Source organism: Protopterus annectens, chromosome 9.part0 (genome assembly GCF_019279795.1).
Source record: "Protopterus annectens isolate FY-2018-M chromosome 9.part0, PAN1.0, whole genome shotgun sequence".
NCBI classification, from domain to species: Eukaryota; Metazoa; Chordata; order Ceratodontiformes; family Protopteridae; genus Protopterus; species Protopterus annectens.
This window is the reverse complement of record NC_056743.1, coordinates 1152114209-1152131197: the sequence shown is the minus strand read 5'-3', so window position 1 is coordinate 1152131197 and position 16989 is coordinate 1152114209.

Genomic DNA, 16989 nt, shown 5'->3' with positions numbered 1-16989 from the left:
GCCCTCCAACTCCCCCCCCCCAGACATGCTCAGTTTTTGCTGTGCCAGTCATGGATCTTGAGGGTGTCCTGGGGGTTTGGCTCCTCTGTGCTTCTGTCCAGGGGGAATGGACTTTTTAAATGACCTACCCACTTCCCTTTCCTCATCAAACATGCTTGTTTTACATCTGAGGAGAACTTCCTTCTTTGGAACACACCTCCTTAGGGAGAGTACCAATGTGCATCCTCTCAACTGGGATAGGCATGCTCCTCTCTTTCCTGCTGCTCCTCCAATCAGTTGACCACCTAATCAAATCCTGGTCATCAGGGGCGTTTGAACTCATTTTACATTGAACAGAAGATTATAAAGGAAAAATCTAGCCATTTTGTAAAATTCTGGATAGTTAATAAGTAACAGGCATATTATACATACACACATCTCCCCACGTATGCATACACACACACACACACACACACACACACACATATATATATATATATATATATATATATATATATATATATATATATATATATATATATATATCGATATGTGTGAGTGTATATACACACATGTATACTTGCTTACTGTCTTTGTCTGATGGTACTTCATATGTGTCTACCTTATCCACTTCAAATTCTCACTTTACACCACTGACTGTTGTACAAAATCCCTCCTATTTTGGAAATACCAGGGGAATATGATATATTTATAAGCCTCTGAAACTGCATTTCGGCAACATATCAGATGCTAGCCTTGATGGACAGTTTTGCAGCACTGTTCATGCTGCAATGCTTATTTGCATATGATTAAGCACCTGCAGCAGGCTGAATATGAATTAACATATCTGCTATCTAGTATTGATAATCTACTGACCATAAATTACATATGTAGACTATGCATTTTCCTTCACACTGCTTCTGTATACTGCGTACCTTGTGTATGAATGCTGCCTTGTACAAGACAAAAACAGTTAGTAGCTTTTTGTCAATATTAACAGCAATATTGAATAAACATGAGCTTAGCTTGTATAAACATGAGCTTAGCTTGTAACTGCCTGCAATAAAGTACATAGCTAGATTACCCTTATTTATGGATCTACAGTCTGAAAGGATTTGAAGCCTGCATAAAGTAAAGCACTGCTGATGATGTCCTGCTGGGTGAGAAAACCTTTATTTTTGTCTGACCTTTTAGAGCTGTGTTCTGATACTTGCTCCATTTTGTTTTCTGTTTTGTCTGCTTGGCCTGGTGTTTTTGTTCTATGTGAGAGGTGGACACAAATTATCTAGGCTACACATTTCACATGTTTTTTTTTCATTGATTAAACTCTCTCTTGAGTGATACTTAAATACTCAGTGAAATTTTAGGCCTCTGACTTTATCTGAAAAGATTTGAAACCTGCATAAAATAAAGCACTGCTGGTAAATCCCTGCTCTGTTTGCCCAGCCACCGTCCCATTTGTTGATCTGCTTTTTAAACCTGGTGATTTTAAATTGCCCAGCCCTACTGTAAATTGAGCTTAATAAGCTCCACCCTTCCTACACTGCTGTTGATATCCTAAATTATTATTTGTCTTTCCTTGTGTTTATAATGAAAAAGTGCATTTGCCTTCCCTAATAGTACAGACAGTACAAACCTGCTATAATGGATGGGCAGTTTCCCATCATTTTACCGGCATGCCTGATTGACATGGGCATCCTAAGGCAATGTAATAATTGCCTCATGTATACTGACAACCACTTACTCCTAAAGCAAACAAATACCCTATGTGAGAGATATATACACCATGAAATTGGAATCAATTCATGCATGCAACAACAAACCGGACATCAAACAGATCATCAGCACATACTTCACATCTCACACAAAATTAGGTCATGACAAAAACCCACAAACACAGAGGTACTCTCACTAGAAGCCTACCAAAAGATCAGAGATCTCTCAAATGTAATCCACTTGCATGCATTGCTATGTAAATAGAAACCACTACATATAACACATACACCAGTGTCTCAGCAAATAAGCCTGTAAGGCAAAACACCTCAAAACTTAATGTGTTGGTCATAGGCAACTCCATAGTGAGACACACAGATGTTACCCTCACTAGGCTGGACAAGGGCAAGGTCACGGTTACCTGCCTGTCAGGTACCAGGATCCATCAAATCACACATACACTCAAGTTCCTCAACAAGTACTGTTATGACTCTGTCATAGTCCATGTTGGGGTGAATGACCCGAGACATACCTCCCTGAACTATATGAAAAGAGGCATGACTGAACTCTCAGATTGTGTGTCCCAGGCAGGTATGACCCGAGCCCTAAGCAGCATTCTACCTTCACTGAGGATGATACCACAATGTAAACAAAATAATGATAGACTTCAACAATTGGTTTAGCTTGTTGTGCGAGTCCAGGGAGATCCATTATCTGTCAGACTGGGAAGACATGGCCAACAGGCCACACTGTTTTGTCAAAGATGGCCTGTCACCTGTCTCCTCTAGCCTTTCGGATACTGGCAAATGAGCTGGCCTCCCCAATAGTGCCTTTTTGAGGCAATGTCAAAACAACAAAATTTATGACATAAAATTCACTCGAGACAAACTCAAGGTTCTGCTGCTTAATTGCTAGGAGTCTAAACATGAAACTGCACTCTCTGGAAGCACTCTTCACTTTGGAAAATATTGATGTCTGTGCAGTCAGTGAGACATGCTTCAAGGCCATGGTGAGCACAACTGCCATGCAAGGCTACAATGCCTTCCACATGTTCAGATATCATGAAAGAACCAAAGGTGGAAGTGTATCCATCTTCATTAAAGCCAAATACATCTTGAGACTGGTCAAACAGTACAACTCTCTCAAACTACCCCATGCTCAATTAACTGTAGGCAAAACACCCTACCACATCACTGCTAACTATAGGTCCCCCACCTTAAACCAAGAAAAGGACACTGCTTACCTGGACTTACTGGAGTCACTTGTCACACAGCCCAAAACCTTAGTCATGGGAGATTTCAACTATCCTTCCTTCGACTGGGCGATGTACATGAGCATGAACATGCTTGGTTAGAGTTTCCTGGACTTTATCAATGAGTCTGCCCTGGTTCGTACAATTGCTAGTCATTCGAGGAGCAGGGTGTGCTTGTTCTTTTTCCATTCATGCAGTTAGGTTGCTTGTTGTAGTAGTTTAATTGTTTGCAGTAAAAGGGTTTAGCAGTTTCTCCATTATTAACGTATTGCATTAGGTATTTTACTTTTAATTAGTCTGTTTTTCTCGTTTTAATTTCCCATATTCATACACAGCCATGGGACCCAAAAGAAAGGCTGCAGCTGATGGTGAGTCGAAGGATGAGGTATCTGCCCCGTAAGTTTCCACCGCGTGGCCACCAAGAGTTAGAGCTAGAGTTTAAAAGGGAAACAAGTGAACTCTTCATAGTAAGACTGCACAAGCAGCGTATCTCACTACAATGACTTCCCTCTGAAAAAGGTATCTGCCCCATAAGTTTCCACCACGTGGCCACCAAGAGTTAGAGCTAGAGTTTAAAAGGGAAACAAGTGAACTCTTCATAGTAAGACTGCACAAGCAGCGTATCTCACTACAGCGACTTCCCTGTGAAAAAGGTTAATACATATACCTTCCTAAATAGGTGCTTGTAATGTTTTAACCTCAGGACAGTATAGCAAGGCAGGTAACAAAGTGGTATCTAACGCAGGCTGTTGTTGCCTACTTCAGTTAGACGATACCTGGATTCCACCCCCAAAAGTTTACTAGTAAAAACTTAAAATCAAGAAGAACCTAGATGGCGACTGAAGTTCCAAGTGGAAAATTAACTGTTTGCTACCAACAATCAGGTCGAGTTACCATTGTTAGAGGCCTCCGACACTCACCTGTATTATTAGACCTCTGTAACATAGAAAGCTCCTGTAGAACGGTGTATCTGTATGAGCGGTGTAGGTGAGTAATCCCTCCCTCTCTCCTGTGACGTAGGGAAGTTTTTAAAAATCCCTGCTAGTTTCCGCCACAAATCCAAAGGACACTAGTGTGAGAGTAATCTTCCAACTACCTACCTGCTCCTGCCCTGAGGTATGCAACAATGTTATATATGGCTATGTACTATCTTAACTGTTAGCTTATCTATTGACTACTGCAAGTGACTTAATTTTAGTCAACTGATTTGATGATCTGTGTTCAAAATATCCTCTGCAGAGTCCACATGAATAACCTAACCGACACTGCTATGAACCTATGTTAGTACTATTACACTAAAGGTGTGACTATATTAGAGTGTGTTTTGTTATCAGCGGTCTGTGTTACACTATCTGAAATACACTGTTTTTCTATAGTGATAGGCCAGACCAGCTTTTATATCTGTGCGTTGACTATAATTTGAGCGCCAATACTCATCTTGCACACCTAGTAAACTGTTTGAAATGAACGTTGATTAAGAACGCCAAATCTCAGTCGGCGTACTCTGTGCCATATTATAGTTAGTGGGAACATGGTAAGCACACCGATCGACTAATCTTGGTCGGCGTACTGCCTCGCTAAAGCAGAAAGCTTGTTTGGAAAATGCAAATGTAATTAAAAACTGAACACTTTTACCTGCTGTTTAACTAACCTACAATTGAACTCCGAGGGTTTGAGCCAGAAGCTACTGCTAGAATTACAGGAATTCCATTGCTTATTTAGCTGTGAACTGCTAATACTTTAATTTGATGCATGGGGATTCTGTTATACTAAAGACTGTATGTATATCTTATCTCTCCCTAGGTATCTGCCCCGTAAGTTTCCACCACGTGGCCACCAAGAGTTAGAGCTAGAGTTTAAAAGGGAAACAAGTGAACTCTTCATAGTAAGACTGCACAAGCAGCGTATCTCACTACAATGACTTCCCTGTGAAAAAGGTTAATAAATATACCTTCCCAAATAGGTGCTTGTAATGTTTTAACCTCAGGACAGTATAGCAAGGCAGGTAACAAAGTGGTATCTAACGCAGGCTGTTGTTGCCTACTTCAGTTAGACGATACCTGGATTCCACACCCAAAAGTTTACTAGTAAAAACTTAAAATCAAGAAGAACCTAGAGCGAGCGACTGAAGTTCCAAGTGGAAAATTAACTGTTTGCTACCAACAATCAGGTCGAGTTACCATTGTTAGAGGCCTCCGACACTCACCTGTATTATTAGACCTCTGTAACATAGAAAGCTCCTGTAAAACGGTGTATCCTCGCTCCGCTTCGCCTCGGGCTCGCTCCACGCCCCACCCTGCCCCCTTATCCCACCCGCCCCCACTATCTCTACATTTATTAGCCTAACTACCACACCCCCTCTATCCCAGAACCAATTGCATCTGCCCGTTAATTTACTACGTCTCCTCCCAGATACCTGGCAGTCAATTAGACTAGTCAACCTAACTCCTGGTCCCATCTACTTTAGTAAGCCACCGTTTTCCTCTTAAACATGTTTAAAACTAGGAACCTTCTTATCCCTCTTATATTATCACTTGTAATCATCCCCTACATACTATCTAGTTATGAAAACTTAAAACACATAGGATATCATTACCCTAAGGGACAAACCTGCAGTTCCATAAATCTGCTCCTTAACAAACCTACTCCTCTCTATCTCCCCATTAAATCACCAGACACAAACAGTATTTACCTTACCCAACTATACCCAAAGGACAAAACAACAAAACATGGACAAAAGATTCTATATAAATTCCTAAAACTCTTAGAACAACTGAAGAAACGCATTACTTTAGATGGGGATATACACCCAAACCCAGGGCCAACTTCCAACCCCAATACTGGCATCCCAATTTCATCCCAAAGAACAGCTAGCTCCCTTCTTATCTTCCATCTTAACCTTAGAAGTATCAACAATAAGCTTCATAACCTACATACCTTGATAGCCACACACCTCCCTGATATTATGTGCCTGTCAGAAACATGGCTTAAACCAGTCATCAAAGATGATGAGATTCTCCCACCTGGTTATAATATTTTAAGGGTTGACCGCAAAAATAAAAGGGGCGGTACAGCTGTACTGTTCAAAAGTTCACTCAATATCATAATGCACCCTATCCAGCCACCTATAACAGCTAATGCAGAGACACTGGCCTTAAAAATATGTCTAAACAACCAAAAAAGTATTAACCTCCTTGCAATATATATTCCACCTGGGAACAACCTAGAAACTATGGAGCTAACTTTAAACTGGTTAGCCACTAACTACCCACAAGAAACCATTGTACTTGGCGATGTCAACATAGACTGGACCCTTTGTTCCACATAGATTAATCCTACACCCATTAACCTGCATGGATTCTCCCAAAATATAGTATCTATAACAAGAGTAGGTAATGCTCACCAAAAAGAGAGTATACTAGATTGGATACTTACCAATAACCACTCCCATAAGTATACCACCGACCATTCCTAACGATCTGAGTGACCACCTTGTCACTTACATAATAAAACACAAAGTCTACAGGACTAACCTTCCCATACATAGACTGGTTAGAAACAAGAAGAAATTTGTTCCCCAGCTTTTTCTAGCAGGACTCATATCCTGTATCTTCTCTAAGCTAAAACTTTACCCTCGAGGAGAGTGTGACATTTTTAATGACACATTCCTAAATATTCTTGACAATCATGCTCCCAACTGAATTACTAGGACTAAGGTAAAATAGCTCCCTGACTAACCAAGGAAAGAAAGAACAAAATTAAACTTAGAGACAAAGCCTGGGATAAATGGCGAGCCACTAAAACACCCCTAGACCGAATTAAATTTCAACAACTTAGAAATGATACAAAAAAAGCCAGTACTCTGGACAAAATGAACTATTTCTGTCACCTTCAAGAAAAACACCAGAATAGCCCTAAGAAGTTCTGGGCAGGCCTAAATAATCTCCTCCACCGTGGGAAATCAACTACTCCTACCCCAGAGTCACTTATTGACAAAAACCCAGAAACTATTCAAGCGCTAGCCAACCAACTGCCTCCTCCTTCCCCTCCCCAAACTAATGTAATTGAAGACACAATCCCCCCCTTTAAATTACAGCATATACCCACCTCCTATATCAAAAACCTACTGAAGAAACTTAAACCGACTACCCTCTCGGCAGATCAACTCCCAGCTGAATACCTTCAAATAGCAGCTGAAGCTATAGCCTACCCTATCTCCATCCTGATTAACAGAACCATTACTGAGGCCACTATCCCCACCATTTGGAAAATATCCTACGTAATACCGCTTCATAAAGGTGGTTCTACCGAACCATCTAACTACAGACCCATAGCTATTCTATCTCCAATAGCCAAAATCATGGAAAGATGTGTCCATAAACAATTTCTTAATCACCTCTCCCTAAACAATCTATTGACTAAATCTCAACATGGCTTCAGACCCCATCATAGTACAACCACTGCCCTCCTTTCTTTTACTGACTCAATTAATAAAAATCGTAATAACAAAAAAATATCTTCCGCCCTATTTCTTGACTTATCAAAAGCCTTTGATATGGTCAACCACCAACTACTACTACAGACGCTAAAAACATTCCACTTCAATAATTCAGCTCAACTGGTTCCATGCCTACCTCTCTGGAAAGCAACAGGCAGTCCTATGGCAAAATAAACTCACTCAACCTTTACCTAATACCATAGGAGTTCCCCAAGGCTCCATACTAGGTCCCCTTCTCTTCTCCGTGTTTATAAATGAACTCCACTCAACTATCCCTCAAGCCACATGTATCCAATACACTGACGACTCCACCCTTATCTGTTCGAATATCACTCTCCCTGATTTACAAGTTATGACACAACAATGCTTTGCTACAATTGAAAAATGGCTATCAGAGAGGAATCTCATCCTTAATCCTAAAAAAACTAAGCTATTATTCTTTCCCACCTCAGCTCCAACTCCAGCACAAGACTCCCCACTAGCTAATAATAGCACCTTCTTCATTCAGTCTAATAATGGTACCATAATCGAGCCTGACACTAACACTAAACTACTAGGAGTCACTATTGACAACAAACTTAAATTTAACTTGCATATCAGTCAAACAATAAAGACTGTCAATAAGAAACTTGGATCCTTGTATAGAATTAAAAACTTCCTCACCCCCATGGCCAAACTAACTATTGCATTACCCATCTTCTCTCCACACTTCTGTATGCCTCTCCTGTATTCTCTTTCCTCAATATAGGTGACATTAATAAACTCTCCATGACTTATAATCACATTGCCAGATTTGTAACAGGTGCCCCCTATAGAACTCATCACTGTAGTAACCTAAAAAAACTTGACTGGTTAGAACTACCTAATATTCTCAAACTTAACCAACTCTCTGAAGCATACAAAATCATTAAGGAACCAGACAGAACCCCCTGACTAAATAATCTACTGACCCCCTACTCCAACCTAAATACTCTTCGCTTCTCAAAAAGACTACTGGTCCAAACCATCAAATCCAACAACAAGGAGGGGATGCTCTCTATGCCAATTCTATAGGCAAGACTTGGAACTCCCTACATAATAACCTAAGACTTACTAATTCACTATCTCAATTTAAAAAACATCTTACCCAATTCCTTAAGACACATTGGCTATGTCCATGTGTAAACCCAGACTAGGCTCCTGTCAATACAGCACATCCTACATTAATTGAAAAAGTGGGTTACTTCAAATTCCTATACTATCTCAACATTAATCCTATCTTGTTCTATAATAGCAAGTAGCTTCTTTATCATCCCTCTGAACTCCTGTAAGGTAATGTTCTTACTCTGTACATAGTTACTTTAATGTCTTGAGATGCATTGGTATACTCAGAGTTGCAATTTTTCTGTACTAAGGCTAATAGCAGCCTAACTATGAATGTTTATTATTCTGTAACTAGTATCTTTCACATCTCTGTAATTTGTAAGCTTAATTTACCTATATTTTATTGTATTGTATTTTTCTCTGTGGAGCTTTTCTCCCCGGGCCTCCGCTGAAAATGGACATGTATCCAGTCGGACCATCCCGGTCAACAAATGTAAAATAAATAAAATAAATAAATGCTCTGGAACAGATCGTCTGCACCCCCACAAGGGGCTCAGCTGTCCTGATATAGTACTCTCCAACATTGTGGGGGGGGGGGTCACTTCACCCCCCCCCAGTAAGGTCAGACCATAAATCAGTCTCGTTCAAAGTAAGTATTGAACCTGTCACCATCACAGAAGGAACAAAAAAGCTAAAAACATTTCCAAACCAAACTACAACCTATTAAGTGATGATATAAAGTTTTATACCCCCCACAATCACAGGCAATAATGACCACGCTGCAGAGGTGTACACAAATGCCCTGTGTAAACAATTAAGCAACTGTATAGACTCAGCTGTGTCTGACCACATTAAAACCAGGTTCTCCCCAAAAAAACAAGCCACCCTGGTGGACCTAAAGTATAAACAGGTTATATAACAAAAGGAAGAAATTGATGTCCAAGAACAAGAGGTAACTGACTCAGAAGAGGAAGAATTCTTTTCACAGCTTGAACAAGCAAATCAGAAATCTTGTAAAGTCCTCTAAAGCTAATTCCAAAGGAAAAATAACATCCCTATCAAAGGATAATCATAATGCATTCTTTAGCTACATCTGACATCTAAAAGGGAATGCCCAGCTATGTGCCAAACTGGTAATGGATGTTACCACTCATACTATACCAGAGGAAGTTGACAGACTGCCGGCTGACAGATTTGGTGCAATCTTCAAACCCCTGTCTACACCAGCCATACCTCAAAGCATACCAAACACCAGTCCTCTGCTTAATATCTCTAGACATCAGGTTATATCTGTGTGGTCCAACACATACAGAGAACACATGCTGTCAAAGTTGGTGACTCCACCTCTACCAGTAGACCTGTCACCAATGGCATAACACAAGGATCTGCACTGGGCCCTTTACTGTTTGGAATCTATTTCTTGGAAGTCCAAGCTAAAAAAGACAGCCTTTGGCTTACCAACTTCGCTGATGATTGCAAATTGGGTGCAATCATTCAGTCCCCCAATGATGTTAATATATTACAGGAAGGGCTAACACAGACAAATGATTGGTGCCAAAGCCACAGTCTAAAACGAAATGCAAAAAGTGCATTATTATCCTCTTTGGCAAAGCGGAATTCCCTGCTAATTACAATACTGACAGCACCCTCCTAAGTTCAAACTCAGTGATGTGAGATCAGGGAACATAGGTAGACAGCAATCTGAACTTTGACCACCAAGTTTCCACAGTGGTAAGGAAAGCCTTCTACATTGTGCATCTCATAAGTAAAGGCATCACATCCAGGTCTAGGGACATTCTAATTCCACTGTACTCAACCTTCATCAGACTATTAATAGAGTATAATGCTCCCATCTGCATGTGCCTTATCAGACACCTGCAGCAGCTGGAGAGACCACAAGTTTCTCACCAAAAAAATACAGGGCCTCCAAACCATGACTTCATGACTTACATGGATAGACCAAAAGCCCAGTCACTGTACTTAGTATCATATAAGCTGCTGACTTGTGCCTGGCCTACAGGGCAGTCTCTGACCCTGCCCTGATGGATATGCTGCACATCCACAAGTAAAATGGCACAAGATTTACTTGCTCTAGGGATCTTAACCTAGCCTGTAATATTAACAGAACATGCTGGAGAGAGAGATATATCTCCCAGAGATTGCTGCTGCTCTTGAATAAACTTCCAATTCACATGAAGCAGCACTCCCCACAGCCTGAACAGATGGATAAAAGACCACAAATTCACCCTGGAGGTGGTAACCATGTCCCTCGTGGACAGGGGTAGTTGGTGTTTATCATAGACTTGCTCTGAGAATTATGTCCATCTAACCAAGGACAATTGAGGCAACTTGGGATCAACATTGCTAGGCTTGTAAGGTCTCTAGGGCCGCTAGCCTAGTAATCTCCTATGCAATTTTGTCAAGGGTAGCAATTACCTTCTTGATCTTTTTAGTCTCATCTAAAAAGTCACCAAAGTCCTAGATGAAGGTTTTGTTTCCTGCCTTTCCTGTTAAGTGGTATAGACTGTAGACTTCTGAGCCCCCAAGCCCTTCTGTGTTGGAAGGAAGCCTTCTAGCTTAGTTTTTTTTTCTTATATCTAGCCAGTTTTCTAGTTTCAGCACTCAAATCTGTTTCTTTGAACTCAGCACTTGTTCAGAACTCATTGTAAGCACTACATAAGCTGCAAATTACTACAGCACTCAACTTTCCTCACTTGTCTAGTGGAAAGCAGTTTTTAGTACTTAATAAATAAGCACTTATCCAGGCACATCTAAGGGTCAGCTCCCAGTGATTTCTCCTGTCTACCTGATGAATCTGGGCATCTTGAGGCAATGCAGCAATTGCCTCATGTACACAGACAACCCTCTCCTCCTACCACCCAACACTACAACCTGTGAGAGATGCACTTATATAGCCAAACTGGAAGCAAAGCTCTCTTCACCCAAGACTGGACTAGACAGTCAAGAGGAGAGGGTAAACACTTGCACCACACCACACTCAACACATAGTCCCTCAAAACCTACACCACCAAAACACACACATAGAAACACAAAACACACACCTACATTCACGGAGGCTCTCAATAAAAACCTGCCCAAGCATCAGGGACATCCAAAGCATAAACGCAAGCAAACTCCACCCCCCCAACACAACCCAAATGACACAGTCCACAAACTCAGTGTGCCACTCAACCACAGCCCATAAGGCATAACAACGTACCCAACACTCTTGTCATAGGTAACTCTATAGTCAGGCACACTGATGTTCCACTCACTAGACTAAACAAGGAGAAAGTTACTGTCAAGCTGCCTGTCAGGTGCCAGGATCCGCCACATAATGCATGCACTCAGGTCACTCCACAATAAGTACAAATATGACACTGTCATTGTCCATGTTGGTGTAAATGACCTGAGACGTACCTCCCTGGACTACATGAAGAGACATAGAGGAGCTCTCTGATCTTGTATCCCAGGCAGATATGACCCTAACCCTGAGTAGCATCCTGCCATCACCCAGAATGATACCACAGTACAAGGACAAAATGATTGACTTCAACAATTGTCTAAGCTTCTGGTGTCATTCTAAGGGGATCCAGTATTTGTCTGCCTGGGACGACATGATCGACAGTCCACGATGCTTTGCCAGAGATGGCCTACACCTATCGCCCTTAGGATTCCGGATACTGGCTAAGACTCTTGCCACCCCTATAGTGCCTTTTTTAGGCAAGGTTCAAATGACAAATTCACCACCGTAACAGGTACAAGCAAGCAAAATCTAAGGGTAATGCTACTCAATGCTAGAAGTCTAAACCTCAAAATGCACTCTCTCGAGGCACTCCTTAAAATGGAGAACATTGACATCTGTGCAGTGACAGAGACCTGGTTCAAAGCTCCAGAGAGCACCCCTGCATTACCAGGCTTCAATTCATACCACAACTTTCGGCCACCTAACCCAGAAAGAAGCACTAAAGGCGGAGGCGTGTCCATATTCATTAAGGATATCCACACCTCCAGGCTAGTTACACAACATAATGCATCCGAGATTATCCAAGTGCAACTAACTCTGGGCAAGACCGCAATCCAAATTGTAGCTTGCTACAGACCCCCCACCATGCCCCAGGATTCACACTCCTCATTTCTTGATACACTGTAAAGTATTAGGGTACAACCCAACACCCTAATAATGGGCGATTTCAACTACCCCACCATTAACCGGGAAAACTACTCATGTACCAACTCTTTTGCTCAACGTTTTCTAGAATTCATAAATTTCAACACCTTGGATCAACTTATTCACACCCCCACCAGGGGCAGCAATATCCTAGACCTGGTCATTACCAACATGGGAAACCAGTGTTCCACACCAGAGGTCAATTCCTCGTTGGTCAGATCTGACCACAAGCTTATCAGCCTGGGCATCCACATCCCAGCCCCAGCCCCAATTAGGGAAACCATCATAAAAAACTTCTCAAAAGCCAACTTCACGCTTCTTAAGACAGAAGTGGCAAACTTCATGACACCCATGCAGACGAACAATAGAGGTATGACTGCCGAATCCAACACAAGTGCACTTTATAAGCACTTACACGAGTGCATGGATCATGCTATCCCTAATAGGACCAAGATGTTATCCTCCAAAAACAGGAAGCCAATCTGGTGGTCCTCTACCATAAACAAACTCTACAACAGAAGAAAGAAACTGTTGCAAAAAAAAGAGTAAAATCCCATGACTGGAGGAACTCCCTGGTCAACCTCAGTAAGAAGCTGAAATCCTCCAAAGCTAATTACAAAAACAAAATTGCCACTGACTCTAAAGACAACCCCAAAGCATTCTATAGCTATGTCAAGAATCTAAATGGGAACACTCAGATCTGCTCTGAGTTACAGCATAATGGCACTAAATATACAGAACCAACTGATATTGCCAACATCCTAGCAGATAGGTTCAGTGCTAACTTTACCCCCCTCTCACCCTCTAGAGGGCCCATCTCTATACTGGAAGAATGCAAAGTTCCTATAATCACGGCTGCACAGGTAAAAAACACACTCTCCAAAGCCAAGAACACAGCATCCATGGGACCTGACAATATCCCAGGCTGCGTTCTACACAAACTACAGAATAAACTGGCACCCTACCTAAGCACCATGTTCAATTATAACCTCACCTCAGGCTTTCTACCCACTGAATGGCGCACTGTGACAGTTATCCTGCTCCACAAAGGGGGAGCCATGACGGACCCTGGGAACTACCGCCCCATTAGCCTGACGAGCCTGGTCTGCAAGGCCATGGAATGTATCATCATGGAACTCATAAACAAAGACATTGGTAATCTCCAAACTCTGGACCCTACTCAGTTTGGATTTGTAAAAGGCAGATCATGTCTCCTAAACCTGATTGACTTCTTTGAAGCAGTCACCAAAGCCATAGATGAGGGTAAAATGGTTCACACAGCTTATCTAGATCTCGCCAAGGCTTTCAACACCATTCCCCACTCTGGAATTATAGATAAGCTCACTAAACTAGGTATAAATCCCTATGTCACAAGATGGGTTGCCAACTGGCTCACAGACAGAACCCACACTGTGAAAGTAGCGGATTCCAAATCCGACATCAGACCAGTGACAAGTGGAGTACCACAGGGTTCAGTCCTGGGTCCTCTCCTGTTTGGTATCTACTTCTCTGAAGTGCAGGCCAACACAGAAGGTCTTTGGCTAACAAAGTTTGCAGATGACTACAAACTAGGAGCCATAATTGAAACTCCTAACGATGTGGACAAACTACAAAAGGGCCTCACTGAAACAGATACCTGGTGTCAAAGCCATGGCCTGAAGTTCAATGCCAAAAAGTGTATTGTGATCCCCTTTGGTGAAAACTCTGTACCCATGAACTACCACATAGCTGGTAGTCTACTTAATGCCAAAAATGTGATGAGACCTTGGGACACAGGTGGACAGTAGTCTCTCCTTTGATAATCACATCGCCATAGTGGTTAGGAAATCCTTCTACATGGCTCATCTCATCACAAAAGGACTCATCCAGAAAAAAAAAAAAAAGAGGTCATTGTTCCCCTCTACTCATCACTCATTAGACCCATTAGAGAGTACAACGCCCCTTTTGGTACGTACCTCACAAGACATCTACAACAACTCAGGTGCCAGGATCCGCCACATAATGCATGCACTCAGGTCATTCCACAATAAGTACAAATATGACACTGTCATTGTCCATGTTGGTGTAAATGACCTGAGACGTACCTCCCTGGACTACATGAAAAGAGACATAGAGGAACTCTCCGATCTTGTATCCCAGGCAGGTATGACCCTAACCCTGAGTAGCATCCTGCCATTACCCAGAATGATACCACAGTACTAGGACAAAATGATTGACTTCAACAATTGTCTAAGCTTCTGGTGTCATTCTAAGGGGATCCAGTATTTGTCTGCCTGGGACGACATGATCGACAGTCCACGATGCTTTGCCAGAGATGGCCTGCACCTATTGCCCTTAGGATTCCGGATACTGGCTAAGACTCTTGCCACCCCTATAGTGCCTTTTTTAGGCAAGGTTCAAATGACAAATTCACCACCGTAACAGGTACAAGCAAGCAAAATCTAAGGGTAATGCTACTCAATGCTAGAAGTCTAAACCTCAAAATGCACTCACTCGAGGCACTCCTTAAAATGGAGAACATTGACATCTGTGCAGTGACAGAGACCTGGTTCAAAGCTCCAGAGAGCACCCCTGCATTACCAGGCTTCAATTCATACCACACCTTTCGGCCACCTAACCCAGAAAGAAGCACTAAAGGCGGAGGCGTGTCCATATTCATTAAGGATATCCACACCTCCAGGCTAGTTACACAACATAATGCATCCGAGATTATCCAAGTGCAACTAACTCTGGGCAAGACCAAGAATCCAAACTGTAGCTTGCTACAGACCCCCACTATGCACCAGGATTCACACTCCTCATTTCTTGATACACTGTAAAGTATTAGGGTACAACCCAACACCCTAATAATGGGCGATTTCAACTACCCCACCATTAACTGGGAAAACTACTCATGTACCAACTCTTTTGCTCAACGTTTTCTAGAATTCATAAATTTCAACACCTTGGATCAACTTATTCACACCCCCACCAGGGGCAGCAATATCCTAGACCTGGTCATTACCAACATGGGAAACCGGTGTTCCACACCAGAGGTCAATTCCTCGTTGGTCAGATCTGACCACAAGCTTATCAGCCTGGACATCCACATCCCACCCCCAGCCCCAATTAGGGAAACCATCATAAAAAACTTCTCAAAAGCCAACTTCACACTTCTTAAGACAGAAGTGGCAAACTTAATGACACCCATGCAGACGAACAATAGAGGTATGACTGCCGAATCCTACACAAATGCACTTTATAAGCACTTACACGAGTGCATGGATCATGCTATCCCTAATAGAACCAAGATGTTATCCTCCAAAAAAAGGAAGCCAATCTGGTGGTCCTCTACCATAAACAAACTCTACAACAGAAGAAAGAAACTGTTGCAAAAAAGAGTAAAATCCCATGACTGGAGGAACTCCCTGGTCAACCTCAGTAAGAAGCTGAAATCCTCCAAAGCTAATTACGAAAACAAAATTGCCACTGACTCTAAAGACAACCCCAAAGCATTCTATAGCTATGTCAAGAATCTAAATGGGAACACTCAGATCTGCTCTGAGTTACAGCATAATGGCACTAAATATACAGAACCAACTGATATTGCCAACATCCTAGCAGATAGGTTCAGTGCTAACGTTACCCCCCTCTCACCCCCTAGAGGGCCCATCTCTATACCGGAAGAATGCAAAGTTCCTATAATCACGGCTGCACAGGTAAAAAACACACTCTCCAAAGCCAGGAACACAGCATCCAACCTGACAATATCCCAGGCTGCGTTCTACACGAACTACAGAATAAACTGGCACCCTACTAAGCACCATGTTCAATTATAGCCTCACCTCAGGCTTTCTACCCACTGAATGGCGCACCATGACAGTTATCCCGCTCCACAAAGGGGGAGCCATGACGGACCCTGGGAACTACTGCCCCATTAGTCTGACGAGCCTGGTCTGCAAGGCCATGGAACGTATCATCATGGAACTCATAAACAAAGACATTGGTAATCTCCAAACTCTGGACCCAACTCAGTTTGGATTTGTAAAAGGCAGATCATGTCTCCTAAACCTGATTGACTTCTTTGAAGCAGTCACCAAAGCCATAGATGAGGGTAAAATGGTTCACACAGCTTATCTAGATCTCGCCAAGGCTTTCAACACCATCCCCACTCTGGAATTATAGATAAGCTCACTAAACTAGGTATAAATCCCTATGTCACAAGATGGGTTGCCAACTGGCTCACAGACAGAACCCACACTGTGAAAGTAGCGGATTCCAAATCCGACATCAGACCAGTGACAAGTGGAGTAC